This window comes from Muntiacus reevesi, chromosome 7, assembly GCF_963930625.1.
Source record: "Muntiacus reevesi chromosome 7, mMunRee1.1, whole genome shotgun sequence".
Lineage (NCBI taxonomy): Eukaryota > Metazoa > Chordata > Mammalia > Artiodactyla > Cervidae > Muntiacus > Muntiacus reevesi.
The window spans coordinates 3,421,444-3,434,177 of NC_089255.1; the positions used below are offsets into that span (position 1 = coordinate 3,421,444).

Genomic DNA, 12,734 nt, shown 5'->3' on the forward strand with positions numbered 1-12,734 from the left:
CCGCAAGAGAAGACTATACATGGTCATCACCAGATGGTCAAACTGAAATCAGATTGATTATATTCTTTTCAGCCAAAGATGGAGAAACTCTACAGTCAGCAAAAATAAAGATGAGGAGCTGACTGTGGCTCAGATCATGAACTCCTTATTGCCAAATTCAGACTTAAATTGAACAGAGTAGGGAAAACCACTAGACCATTCAGGTATGACTTAAATCAGCTGCCTTATGAATATACAGTGGAAGTGACAAATAGATTCAAGGGATTAGATCTGATAGACAAAGTGCCTGAATAACTTTGGATGGAGGTTTTTGACACTGAAAAGGGAGCAGTGATCAAGAGCATCCACAAGAAAAAGAAATGCAAAAAACCAAAATGGTTGTCTGTGGAACTATGAAAACAGCTATGAAAAGAAGAGAAGAGAAAGGCAAAGGAGAAAAGAAAGAAGATATACCAATTTGAATGCAGAGTTCCAAAGAATATCAAGGAGGAATAAGAAAGCCTTCCTCAGTGATCAATACAAAGAATTAGAGGAAAACAATAGAATGGGAAAGACTAGAGATCTCTTTAAGAAAGTAGAGATACCAAGGGAACTTTTCATGCAAAGGTGGGCTCAATAAAGGACAGGAAAGGTATGGACCTAACAGAAGCAGAAGATATGAAGAAGCAGAAGAACTGTACAAAAAAGATCTTTATGACCCAGATAATCACGATGATGTGATCACTCACCTAGAGCCAGACATCCTGGAATGTGAAGTCAAGTGGGCCTTAGGAAGCATCACTACAAACAAAGCTACTGGAGGTGATCGAATTCCACTTGAGCTATTTCAAATCCTAAAAGATGATGCTGTGAAAGTTTGGCACTCAATATGCCAGCAAATTTGGAAAACTCAGCAGTGGCCACTGGACTGGAAAAGGTCAATTTTCATTCCAATCCCAAAGAAAGGCAATGCCAAAGAATGCTCAAACTGCTGCACAATTGCACTCATCTCATACACTAGCAAAGTAATGCTCAAAATTCTACAAGCCAGGCTTCAACAGAACATGAACTGTGAACTTCCAGATGTTCAAGTTACATTTAGAAAAAGCAGAGGAACCAGAGATCAAATTGCCAACATCCACTGGATCATTGAAAAAGCAAGAGAGTTCCAGAAAAGCATCTACTTCTGCTTTATTGATTATGTTAAAGCCTTTGACAAACTGTGGAAAATTATGAAAAATATGGGAATACAAGACCACCTGACCTGCATCCTGAGAAATCTGCATGCAGGTCAACAAGCAACATTTAGAACCAGACATGGAACAACAGACTGATTCCAAATAGTGAAACGAGTACACCAAGGCTGTATATTGTCACCCTGCTTATTTAACTTATTATCAGAGTACATTATGAGAAATGCTGGTCTGAATGAAGCACAGCTGTAATCAAGTTTGCTGGGAGAAATATCAATAACCTCAGATATGCAGATGACATTACCCTTATGGAAGACAGTGAAGAAGAACTAAAGAGTCTCTTGATGAAAGTGAAAGAAGAGAGTGAAAAAGTTGGCTTAAAACTCAACATTCAGAAAACTAAGATCTTGGCATCCAGTCCCATCACTTCAAGGCAAATAGATGGGGGAACAGTGGAAACAGTGACAGACTTTATTATTTTGGGCTCCAAAATCACTGCTCATGGTGACTGCAGTGATGAAATTAAAAGACAGTGACTCCTTGGAAGAAAAGTTATGACCAACCTAGACAGCATATTAAAAAGCAGAGACATTGCTTTGCCAACAAAGGTCTGTCTAGTAAAAGCTGTGGATGGATGTGAGAGTTGTACTATGAAGAAAGCTGAGTACCAAAGAATTGATGCTTTTGAACTGTGGTGTTGGAGAAGACTCTTGAGAGTTCCTAATCCATCCCTAACTAGGAGATCCAACCAGTCCATCCTAAAGGAAATCAGTCCTGAATATTCATTGGAAAGACTGGTGTTGAAGCTGAAACTCCACTTCTTTGACCACCTGATGCAAAGAGCTGACTCATTCAAAAAGACCCTGATGCTGGGAAAGCTTGAATGTGGGAGGGGAAGGGGACAACTGAGGATGAGATGGTTGGATGGCATCATCGACTCAACGTACATGAGTTTGAGTAAACTCTGGGGAGTTGGTGATGGACAGGGAGGCCTGGCGTGCTGCAGTCCATGGAGTTGCAAAGAATTGGACACGACTGAGTGGCTGAACTGAACTGATATCCTGACAGAGCACAGGAGTAGAGAATCCAGGCAGCTGGGGCAAAAACTCACCATCCAAGGACTTGTCAGCATCTACCATGACCTCTCAAGGCTTCCCAGATGGCTCAGTGCTAAAGAACCTGCTTGTCAAGCAGGAGACGCAAACTTGACTCCTGGGTCAGCAAGATCCCCTGGAGAAGGAAGTGACAACCCGTTCAAGCATTCTTGCCTGGAAAATCCAATGGACAGAGGAGCCTGGCATTCTATATTCCTTGGGGTCGCAAGGAGTTGGATACAATTGAGTGACTAAACAGCAACAACAAAGCATATTCTGTAAGGTGTGAGATTTCTCCCAGTATTGCAGCTCTTGAACTTGGAGGAACACGAGGAAGGAGACAGTACTGGACAAGATATCAAAGACATAGATCTTAGAAATAACAATTGTTCACAGATTGTTAGAACTAGGGCAGAAATTTCAAACAGAGGGATTGGGATAAGAACCATAGATATCAGCATTGGTGCAGGGGGTCGGAACCCTGGCCACCACAACCTTGGCCACTGCCCCTGCGGTCTCCTTCATCCCCCATTCCCCGCCATGGATGAGGCGCTCTCTGCAGCCATATCCTATATCGAAGATGCTTTCTTCTGCCCCATCTGTCAGGAGGTGTTCAAAACGCCCATGTGTACGGTGGCGTGTACGGTGGCCTGTAGAAAATGTTTCCTGACTGCAATGAGAGAAAGCAGAATACACTGTCCCTTCTGTCGTGGAAATGTAACTAGGAGAGAGAGAGTGTGTCCTGAATGGGCCTTAGACCTTGAAAATATCATGAGGAAATTTTGTGGTAGCTACAGATGCTGTGCAAAATAGATTCAATTCTACTGCATGAGACATCATTACAAATCTCATAAGAAGTATCAAGATGAATATGGTGTTTCTTCTGTCATTCCAAACTTCAGATCTCTCGAGATTCAGTAGGGGGCAGTGATAAGAGGGACACGTCTGCAGCTGATAACACAGAATCTTACCAAGAGAATCCAAGTTCTTCTGGGCATCCCACTTTTAAGTGTCCTTTGGTTCAAGAATCAGATATGTCTGGAGAGTAGTTCCTGGATCCCTGTAACAGTAATCACCTTTCAGAACAGTTCCTGGGATGTGTCCTATTTGTGTATCTCTTGCTTGGGGAGATCCTAGCCAGATTACTAGAAATTTCATTAATCATCTAAATCAAAGGCATCAGTTTGATTATGGAGAATTTCTGAATCTTCTGCTAGATGAGGAAAACAGTATCAAAATGCTGTTGAAGAATCTTTTAAAATGAACATCTGAAGGCTGTAGATGTCTGCATCTTTGTACTTGAAAGTGCCATCTTTAAGGAGAAAACTGTATGAAGTCATCATTTCAATAAGTTGATGTATATATTAATAAAGTTGAAAGTGAAAGTGGCTCAGTCATGTTTGACTCTTTGTAACCCCATGGACTATACCGTCCATGGAATTCTCTAGGCTAGAATACTAGAGTGGATAGCTGTTCCTTTCTTCAAGGGATCTTCCCAACTCAGGGATCAAACCCAGGTCTCCAGCGTTGCAGGTGGATTCTTTACCAGCTGAGCCACAGGGGAAGCCCAAAAATACTGGAGTGGGTAGCCTATTACTTCTCCAACAGATCTTCCCAACCCGGGAATTGAACTGGGGTCTCCTGCATTGCAGGCAGATTCTTTACCAACTGAGCTATGAGGGCAGCCCATAGTTCAGTCTATTGTTTTAGTATTTTTAATTGAAAAATAAAGGTGGGTCATCTAAAAACTTAAATTCTTTTGATAAGTTAAAAGTTAAAACTTTATCTTTAAAAGCATTAAAAGGATTATATTTCTTTAATATAATGCTGAAAAGCAAATTCTTTATCTTTTTTACATTCAGTTCAGTTACTCAGTCCTGTCCGTCTCTTTGTGACCCCATGGACTGCAGCACACCAGGCCTCCCTGTCCATCACCAAATCCTGGAGCTTACCTAAACTCATGTCCATCAAATCGGTGATGCCATCCAACCATCTGACCCTTTGTCATCCCCTTCTTCTCCTGCCTTCAATCTTTCCCAGCATCAGGGTCTTTTCAAATGAGTCCACTCTTTGCATCAGGTGGCCAAAGTAGTGGAGTTTCAGTATCAGTCCTTCCAACGAACACTCAGGACTGATCTCCTTTAGGATGGACTGGTTGGATCTCCTTGAAGTCCAAGGGACTCTCAAGAGTCTTCTCCAACACCACAGTTTAAAAGTATCAATTCTGTAGTGCTCAGTTTTCTTTATAGTCCAACTCTCACCTGGAAAAACCATAGCCTTGACTAGACGGACCTTTGTTGACAAAGTAATGTCTCTGCTTTTTAATATGCTGTCTAGATTGGTCATAACTTTCCTTCCAAGGAGCAAGTGTCTTTTAAATTCATGGCTGCAATCACCATCTGCAGTGAATTTGGAGCCCAAATGAATGAAGTCTGAGTCTGCTACTGTTTTCCCATCTATTTGTCATGAAGTGATGGGACCGGATGCCATGATCTTAGTTTTCTGAATGTTGAGCTTTAAGCCACCTTTTTCACTCTCCTCTTTCTCTTTCATAAAGAGGCTCTTTAGTTCTTCTTTGCTTTCTGCCATAAGAGTGGTGTCATCTGCATATCTGAGGTCATTAATATTTTTAGCGGCAATCTTGATTCCAGCTTGTGCTTCATCCAGCCCAGCGTTTCTCATGATGTACTCTGCGCTACTGCTACTGCTGCTGCTAAGTCACTTCAGTCGTGTCTAATTCTGTGTGACCCCATCCCTGGGATTCTCCAGGCAAGAACACTGGAGTGGGTTGCCATTTCCTTCTCCAATGCATAAAAGTGAAAAGTGAAAGTGAAGTCACTCAGTCCTTGTCCTACTCTAAGTGACCCCATGGACTGCAGCCTACCAGGCTCCTCCTTCCATGGGGTTTTCCAGGCAGGAGTACTGGAATGGGGTGCCATTGCCTTCTCCAGATGTACTCTCTATATGAGTTAAATGAGCAGAGTGACAATATGCAGCCCTGACATACTCCTATTCCTATTTGGAACCAGTCTGTTGTTGCATGTCCGGTTCTAACTTTTGCTTTCTGACCTGCACACAAGTTAAAGAGGCAGGTCAGGTGGTCTGATATTCCAATCTCTTTCAGAGTTTTCCACAATTTGTTGTGATCCACACAGTCAAAGGCTTTGGTATAGTCAATAAAGCAGAAATAGATGTTTTTCTGGTATTCTCTTGCTTTTTCAATGATCCAGCGGATGTTGGCAATCTGGTCTCTGGTTTCTCTGCCTTTTCTAAAACCAACTTGAACATCTGGAAGTTCATGGGTCACGTATTGTTGAAGTCTTGCTTGGAGAATTTTGAGCCTTACTTTATTAGCGTGTGAGATGAGTGCAAGTGTGCGGTAGTTTGAACATTATTTGGGATTGCCTTTCTTAGGGATTGGAATGAAAATTGACCTTTTCCAGTCCTGTGGCCACTGCTGAATTTTCCAAATTTGCTGGCATATTGAGTGCAAAACTTTCATAACATCATCTTTTAGGATTTGAAATAGCTCAAGTGGAATTCCATCACCTCCAGTAGCTTTGTTTGTAGTGATGCTTCCTAAGGCCCACTTGACTTCACATTCCAGGATGTCTGGCTCTAGGTCAGTAATCACACCTTCGTGATTATCTAGGTCTTGAAGATCTTTTTTGTACAGTTCTTCTGTGTATTCTTGCCACCTCTTCTTAATATCTTCTGCTTCCGTTAGGTCCCTACCATTTCTGTCCTTTATTGAGCCCATCTTTGCATGAAATGTTCCCTTGGTATCTCTAATTTTCTTGAAGAGATCTCTAGTCTTTCCCATTCTATTGTTTTCCTCTATTTCTTTGCATTGATTGCTAAGGAAGGCTTTCTTATTTCTCCTTGCTATTCTTTGGAACTCTGCATTCAAATGGGAATATCTATCCTTTTCTCCTTTGCTTTTTGCTTCTCTTCTATTCCCAGCTATTTGTATGGCCTTCTCAGACAGCCATTTTGCCTTTTTGCATTTCTATTTCTTTGGGATGGTTTTGATCCCTGTCTCCTGTAGAATGTCACAAATCTCAATCCATAGCTCATCAAGCACTCTGTCTATCAAATCTAGTCCCTTAAATCTATTTTGTAATGCCACCGTATAATCATAAGGGATTTGATATAGGTCATACCTGAATTGTTTAGTAGTTTTCCCTACTTTCTTCAATGTAAGTCTGAATTTGACAACAGAGAGTTCATGATCTGAACCACAGTCAGCTCCCGGTCATGTTTTTGCTGACAGTATTGAACTTTTCCATCTTTGGCTGCAAAGAATATAATCAATCTGATTTTGGTATTGACCATCTGGTGATGTCCATGTGTAGAGTCTTCTCTTGTGTTGTTGGGAGAGGGTGATTTCCATGACCAGTGCAAAACTCTATTAGCACTTGGCAAAACTTGGCAGCCTTTGCCCTGCTTCATTCTCTACTCCAAGGCCAAATTTTCCTGTTACTACTTTTCCTGTACTACTTCTTGATTTCCAAGTTTTGCATTCCAGTCCCCTCTAATGAAAGGGGCATCTTTTTCGGGTGTTAATTCTAAAGGGTCTCATAGGTCTTCATAGAGCCATTCAACTTCAGCGTCTTCAGCATTACTGGTCCGGGCATAGACTTGGATTACCATGATATTAAATGGTTTGCTGTGGAAATGAACAGAGACCATTCAGTTGTTTTTGAGATTGCATCCAGGTGCTGCATTTCAGACTCTTTTGTTGACTATGATGGCTACTCCATTTCTTCTAAGGGATTCTTGCCCACAGTAGTAGATATAATAGTCACCTGAGTTAAATTCACCCATTCCAGTCCATCTTAGTTTGCTGATTCCTAGAATGTTGATGTTCACTCATCTCCGGTTTGACAACTTCCAATTTGCCTTGATTCATGGACCTGACATTCCAGATTCCTATGCAATTTTGCTATTTACAGCATTGAACCTTGCTTCCATCACCAGTCACATCCACAGCTGGGTGTTGTTTTTCCTTTGAGTTCATCCCTTCATTCTTTCTGGAGTGATTTCTCCACTGATCTCAAGTAGCATATTGGGCACCTACCGTCCTGGGGAGTTCATCTTTCAGTGTCCTATATTTTTACCTTTTCGTACTGTTCATGGGGTTCTCAAGGCAGGAATACTGAAGTGGTTTGCCATTCCCTTCTCCAGTGGACCACATTCTGTCAATAAATTTAATATTTTCTTTCAAAAGTTAGTACTTCCAGTATGTCAAGTTAAACCATTCTGAGATTTGAGAATGTCTTTAAAAGAAAATTGTAGTTATCATCTTCATGAAATTGTGTTTTGAAGTTTGTGGTTTAGTTAAATATCATTTATTGTCTTACATGTCTTTCATGTGAGTTTTTTCATAAGGAAAATATTGACTTTATTTGCTGTTATCTGGGAGCTCCTCAGTATGGAAATCTTTATTTAAAACCTCCCATCTTTTGATCAATGGTTTAGGAATAGGGATTGGCTTTAAAGGAACACAGTTCCAATTAATGAGACAGTCCTTGTTTTTAATATGCAAATGGGTGAGTTGGGGAAAGGGGAGAAACTGTGTTGATAGTTTATACCTAAATTTCACAGTACCACTTAACAGGCCTCAGCAGTTACAATTTATGTTGTTTAACAGTCTTATTTGTGATGTATTTCTTTATTTTCAAGTAAGCATGGTTTTCTCCACACCTCCCCCCCACCAGAAAAAAGAATCATAGATTTCATGCCTAAATTGTAAGGTCAAGACGAGCTTAGCTGTATTCTGAAGTGCCTGAGATTCCCAAGTCCTTCAATTTCTCTTGCCCTTGGACAGGATTGAGTCTAGAATCTGGAATGAAATTAAATCCACAGTTATAAGGAGAAGGAGCTTTAGAAACACCCTGATCTGTTGTCTGGTAACTCCTCTGGGGCCCCAGGGAGATTGCAACGGAAGCAGCCTCCCTTTTAGCTTCCTTTTTTCTCTCTTTGACATACTGTCTCCAGGGCCTAAATATATTTCCCCCAGCTCCCAAGGGCTTTTCTATTTTAAGCCGTCTTTCAAATAGTGGAATAAAAGGCCTTGTGCCTTAGTCTTGGAATTTCAAATATTCTGGGAGAGGTAGAAGTGTTCCATAGGAAAGTAATATCCTGAGTCTATATCTTTCTGAAATCATACCTCCAGAGGGCTACTTACCCTTCAGTGAAAGGTCATCTGTTCATCACTCACCGAAGAGTTATTTGTGGGGCACCTATTGGTGCTATAAACTGTTACTTCTAGAATAAAACTGAGAAAAATGCATATTATTTCCGCCTTTAAGATAGTTTAGTCTAGAGAGGCGTCAGACTTATCAGTGATTCATGGATACGTAGCAAACTTAGGGCTCTAATTAGGGCACAGAGAAGGAGACACATATCCTGATTTTGGGTCATAGCAGAGGAATGGGCTGGTTTTATGCCAGGTTGAGGATTTTATTGTTCCTCAAACATTTTCAGGATGGAAGAGACATTTTAGTTTTAGAAGATCACTTTGCCTACAGAGTCACGAATGGACTGAAGAGGAGGCAAGCATGAATTTAGGGAGATCAGTAGGATGGGTATTGCAGAAACAGATAATGTAGGCTGAACTAGAGTGGAGCCACTGGCAATAAAGAAAACAAGTGTGAAAGGTATTTTAGGACATGTAGATCAGCAGGCCCTAATGGGACAGCTCTTTGTGGTTTGCACAGCAGGATGGATGGTAGTTCTCGTCCCTGAGACAGATAGCACCGGGGGAGGCCGTGTGTCTTAGCAAAGGAGGATATAGGAGCAGTTCATGAGTTAAGGCTTAAATTTCTGGATTTTGAGATGCATTTGAAATGTCCAAAAGGAAATATCAGGTTGCAGTTGTTAGATGAGTCCAGCATTCTGAGTAAAGGCTGTAGGTCTTCTTGATAATACTTGACAATTCCTGGGAATGGGTGATATCACTCAGAGATGGGCATAGAATGAGAAATACAGAGCAATAGATAAACACAATGCCATGTACATTTAAAAATAGCTTCTGGGCCATATGGGCTTTGGCAAAGACACATTGATCTAATTTGATCTTTTTTCCCACCAATTATCTATGGTGACTTTGGGCATGGGGTCACAAAGAGTCGGACATGACTGAGCAACTGAACTGAACTGAACTGAGCTGGGCCTGGAACATTTCCCTGTAAATATATAAACTGAAGAAAGCAGTTAATCTCAAAGGACTATACATTTAAAGAGCATTTTTTTTTAATATTACAAACCTAGAAACTGAAAATGCAAATGAGTATGTGAATGGAGAAAGGGAAAGGATCTATATTAAAAGTTTTTCCAGAACTGAATTAAAATAATCCCTGAGAAGATGAGTAACGCCAGCTTTGTGCCTGAAAGTGTGGGCATTTTGCTTTGCAGTGTTTGCCTGCAGCTGGCAATGGCACCACTCTCCATCCTTAGTTCAGAGAAAATAATTCCTCTTATTGGATACTTTTTTAATACCTGAAAATTTGAAAGGCGGAATTTAATCAATCAACATCTGACTTGCTTGATATAAGACAGGGAATGCACTTCCTAAGGATGCAGAGGGAATTGGGACTCAGTGAGGACTCAACGAACAGGCAGGAACCTTAAGGAACCATTGAAGACAGTCTCCTTGGAGGGTTTTGTAAAAGTTGAAAAAAGTTTTTCTCTGCTTTGAAGGTATCTGATAGGACCATTTTATGGCCATTACTTGGAATATTCTCAATATCTAATCAATTTGAAGTTCTTTCTCTTGTCTAGTCCAGTTCTTTCTTGCTTCCCTTTAAGGCATTTCTTCTTATTCAGAATGACCAGCAGCTGCCTAGCATCTTTCATTTAGTAATTCATCATATAAGTAAGGAGATTAATGAAGTCAACTTTCAGTCTCATCATCTGAGTTAAAATCACCAATTAAACGAGGGGTGTGCCATTACACACCTAATGTGGTGTGCTAGGTGTGAGTGTGCTCAGTCGTGTCTGACTGTGACCCTATGGACAGTAGTCCACAGGCTCCTTTGTCCATTGGACTCTCTGGTCAAGAATACTGCAGTGGGTTGCCATTTCCTCTTCCAAGGGATCTTCCCGACCAACCCACGGATCAAACCCAGGTTTCCCATAGTGCAGGAGGATTCTTTACCACTCAAACCACATGGGATGAGAAAAAAGTAAAGATACCTAGACAACTGATGCTGACACACGGGGAAACAACTTCAGCTGTCCAACCCTTTTCTCAAAAGTCCCTTTTCCAAGCCCTCAGTATGTATTTTTTGTCTTTTGGTTTTTCTATTGATTTGGGGTGATTAGAAATAGAAATGAAGAAGGATGGTTCTTTCTGTATATGAACAGTTAAATTGATGCAGACCCTTCCTGTTGTTCTTGATTACATTGGTGGAATTTATTTGCTCCCTTAACAGACACTTATTCAGGCCCTAGGTTATGCCAGGCACTGTTAAAGTTCTAAGTCTATAACTGAGAAAGTAAAACAAACAATTGAAATGTACCTTTCTTCATGGGCCATGAATACGATGGAATGATTGTAGGGGTGAGTCTGAAAATTGGAAACTGGATTATTCCTTGCTAATTGCATCTTCAGTTGACCCATCACTGTTGTTGATTTTACAATCAAGTGTTCAAACAAAATTAATTGAGTCTACTCATGCTAGGTGTAGGGCTCTCATGGAATTTGTAATTTGCTAAGAAGAGGAAGTCAAAACATAGATCATTGCATGACAACCTAAGGCAATCAAGAGATTTTTGCAAGGCAGCACAAGATTAACAGCTGAATGCATGGCTCAGATTCTGAGGAGGCATTTGCTAAATTATGTCATGAAATATTTTTTTCCTTCACAAAGTTAGTTGGTGGAATATATATAATGTAAAAATAACTTGATGTCTGCCGTCATTCCTATGAACTAATAGGATCTCTGTGGTAACATGACATGAAGTTCTAATTCTCCTTCATTTTGGGAATCTCTTTGCTCTGAAATCCATTTAGTTGTATGTCAGGCTTTCATTAAATTCACTGAACCTAGTGATTATTCCATATGGTTATTAAATGTATGCTTTCAGCAGCAGAATTTGGACAATAATCTAGATGTTCCAGGATACTTTACACTTTTATAATTAATGCAAATAATCCTTTTCTCTGTTAACTTGCCCTTGAAACAAACCAACCATTTGTCACCTATGTGATGCTTGTATTATTCCTCAGACTATGGCTGACATTGGACAAATTATGAAGACAACAGATTAACTTTCTTTGCTGTGGGTTAGCTACTGTGAATCTTGCATGAAGACATCTGAATACATGAGGCTGATGATAAAGCCTTTGTGAAAAACATACCTAATGACTTGGGTAACTTCCATCATTCTTTATGGAAGATGACATTGATGCTGATGTTACCTTGGAAACGCTAGATTCTCTTTATAACTGTTTTTGACGGCCAGACTTCAAAAATGTTGCCTTGTTTGAATCATGGTATGCTGTCATTTGGGAACATTGGTACATTGTGGAGAAGAAAAAAGGTGTTATTAAAGGTGAAGGAGATTATTGTAGACAGCTTTCAGGTGGGGTGCTGCCAACTGATGAACCGACCCTATCTTTTGTGTTTAATCCTATATTTTTGAGGAATGGGCCACACAACTTTGTACTCATGTAAGCCCTGTGCTCATGGCAATATCTGTTTGATCAAGTAGTAGAGAAATGTGTGCTTATTGCATTCTTGGTCTTTGGAACTGGATAGGGGCTGTAACGACAAAACGTACTATATTCTGCCATGGCAATGAGGGAATGGAGAATGCAGACCTGTGGAGAATGAGAGAAATGAAGGCAGAGAATAGAGGAGATAGGAGGTAGGGGATAGTCTTATCAATCCCATTTTCTTCCAGTTGAAGTGACTATGAAAAGATCACCAGGAGCCAAGATAGGAAGTCAGTCTTCCCACAAATCAGGAAATCAGTGTCTTCATTGCTAGAGAAAGGGAGAATGAATATTAAGGAAACAAAATGATGGATTTCCTCTATAGTCCGAGAGATGAACGGAGAGTTTTTCAACAATTGAAAGTTTCCTTTAAAAATTTTTTCTTTCAGGCTATTTGCTTTACAGTACTGCGCCATGCCTCAACATGAGTCATCACAGGCATACATGGTTCCCCTCCTCCTGTCCTCCCCCTCCCGGCTCCCACCCGGCCCCGTCCTCCCCTCTAGGCTGTCACGGAACACTGTGTTTTGTGAGCTCCCTGCCTCACACAGTAGATTCCTCCCTGCTGTTTTACGTGTGGGAAAGTACATGTCTCCATACTGCTCTCTCAGTTCATCCCACCCTCTGCGTCCCACACTGTGCCCGCAGGTCTGTTTCTCCATTGCTGCCCTGCAGATAGGCTCCTTAGTACCATCCTCCTGGTCTGATGAAAGTGACCCACACATTACAAGAGGAATCATTGTA

The 12,734-nt window shown here is 40.8% G+C and overlaps 1 pseudogene; it reads left to right on the forward strand.

Annotated features, from left to right (window-relative positions):
* Nucleotides 1-2,806: 2,806 nt before the first annotated feature.
* LOC136172489 (E3 ubiquitin-protein ligase RNF138 pseudogene) lies at nt 2,807-3,538 on the forward strand (annotated as a pseudogene).
* The last annotated feature ends 9,196 nt before the right edge of the window (nt 3,539-12,734 follow it).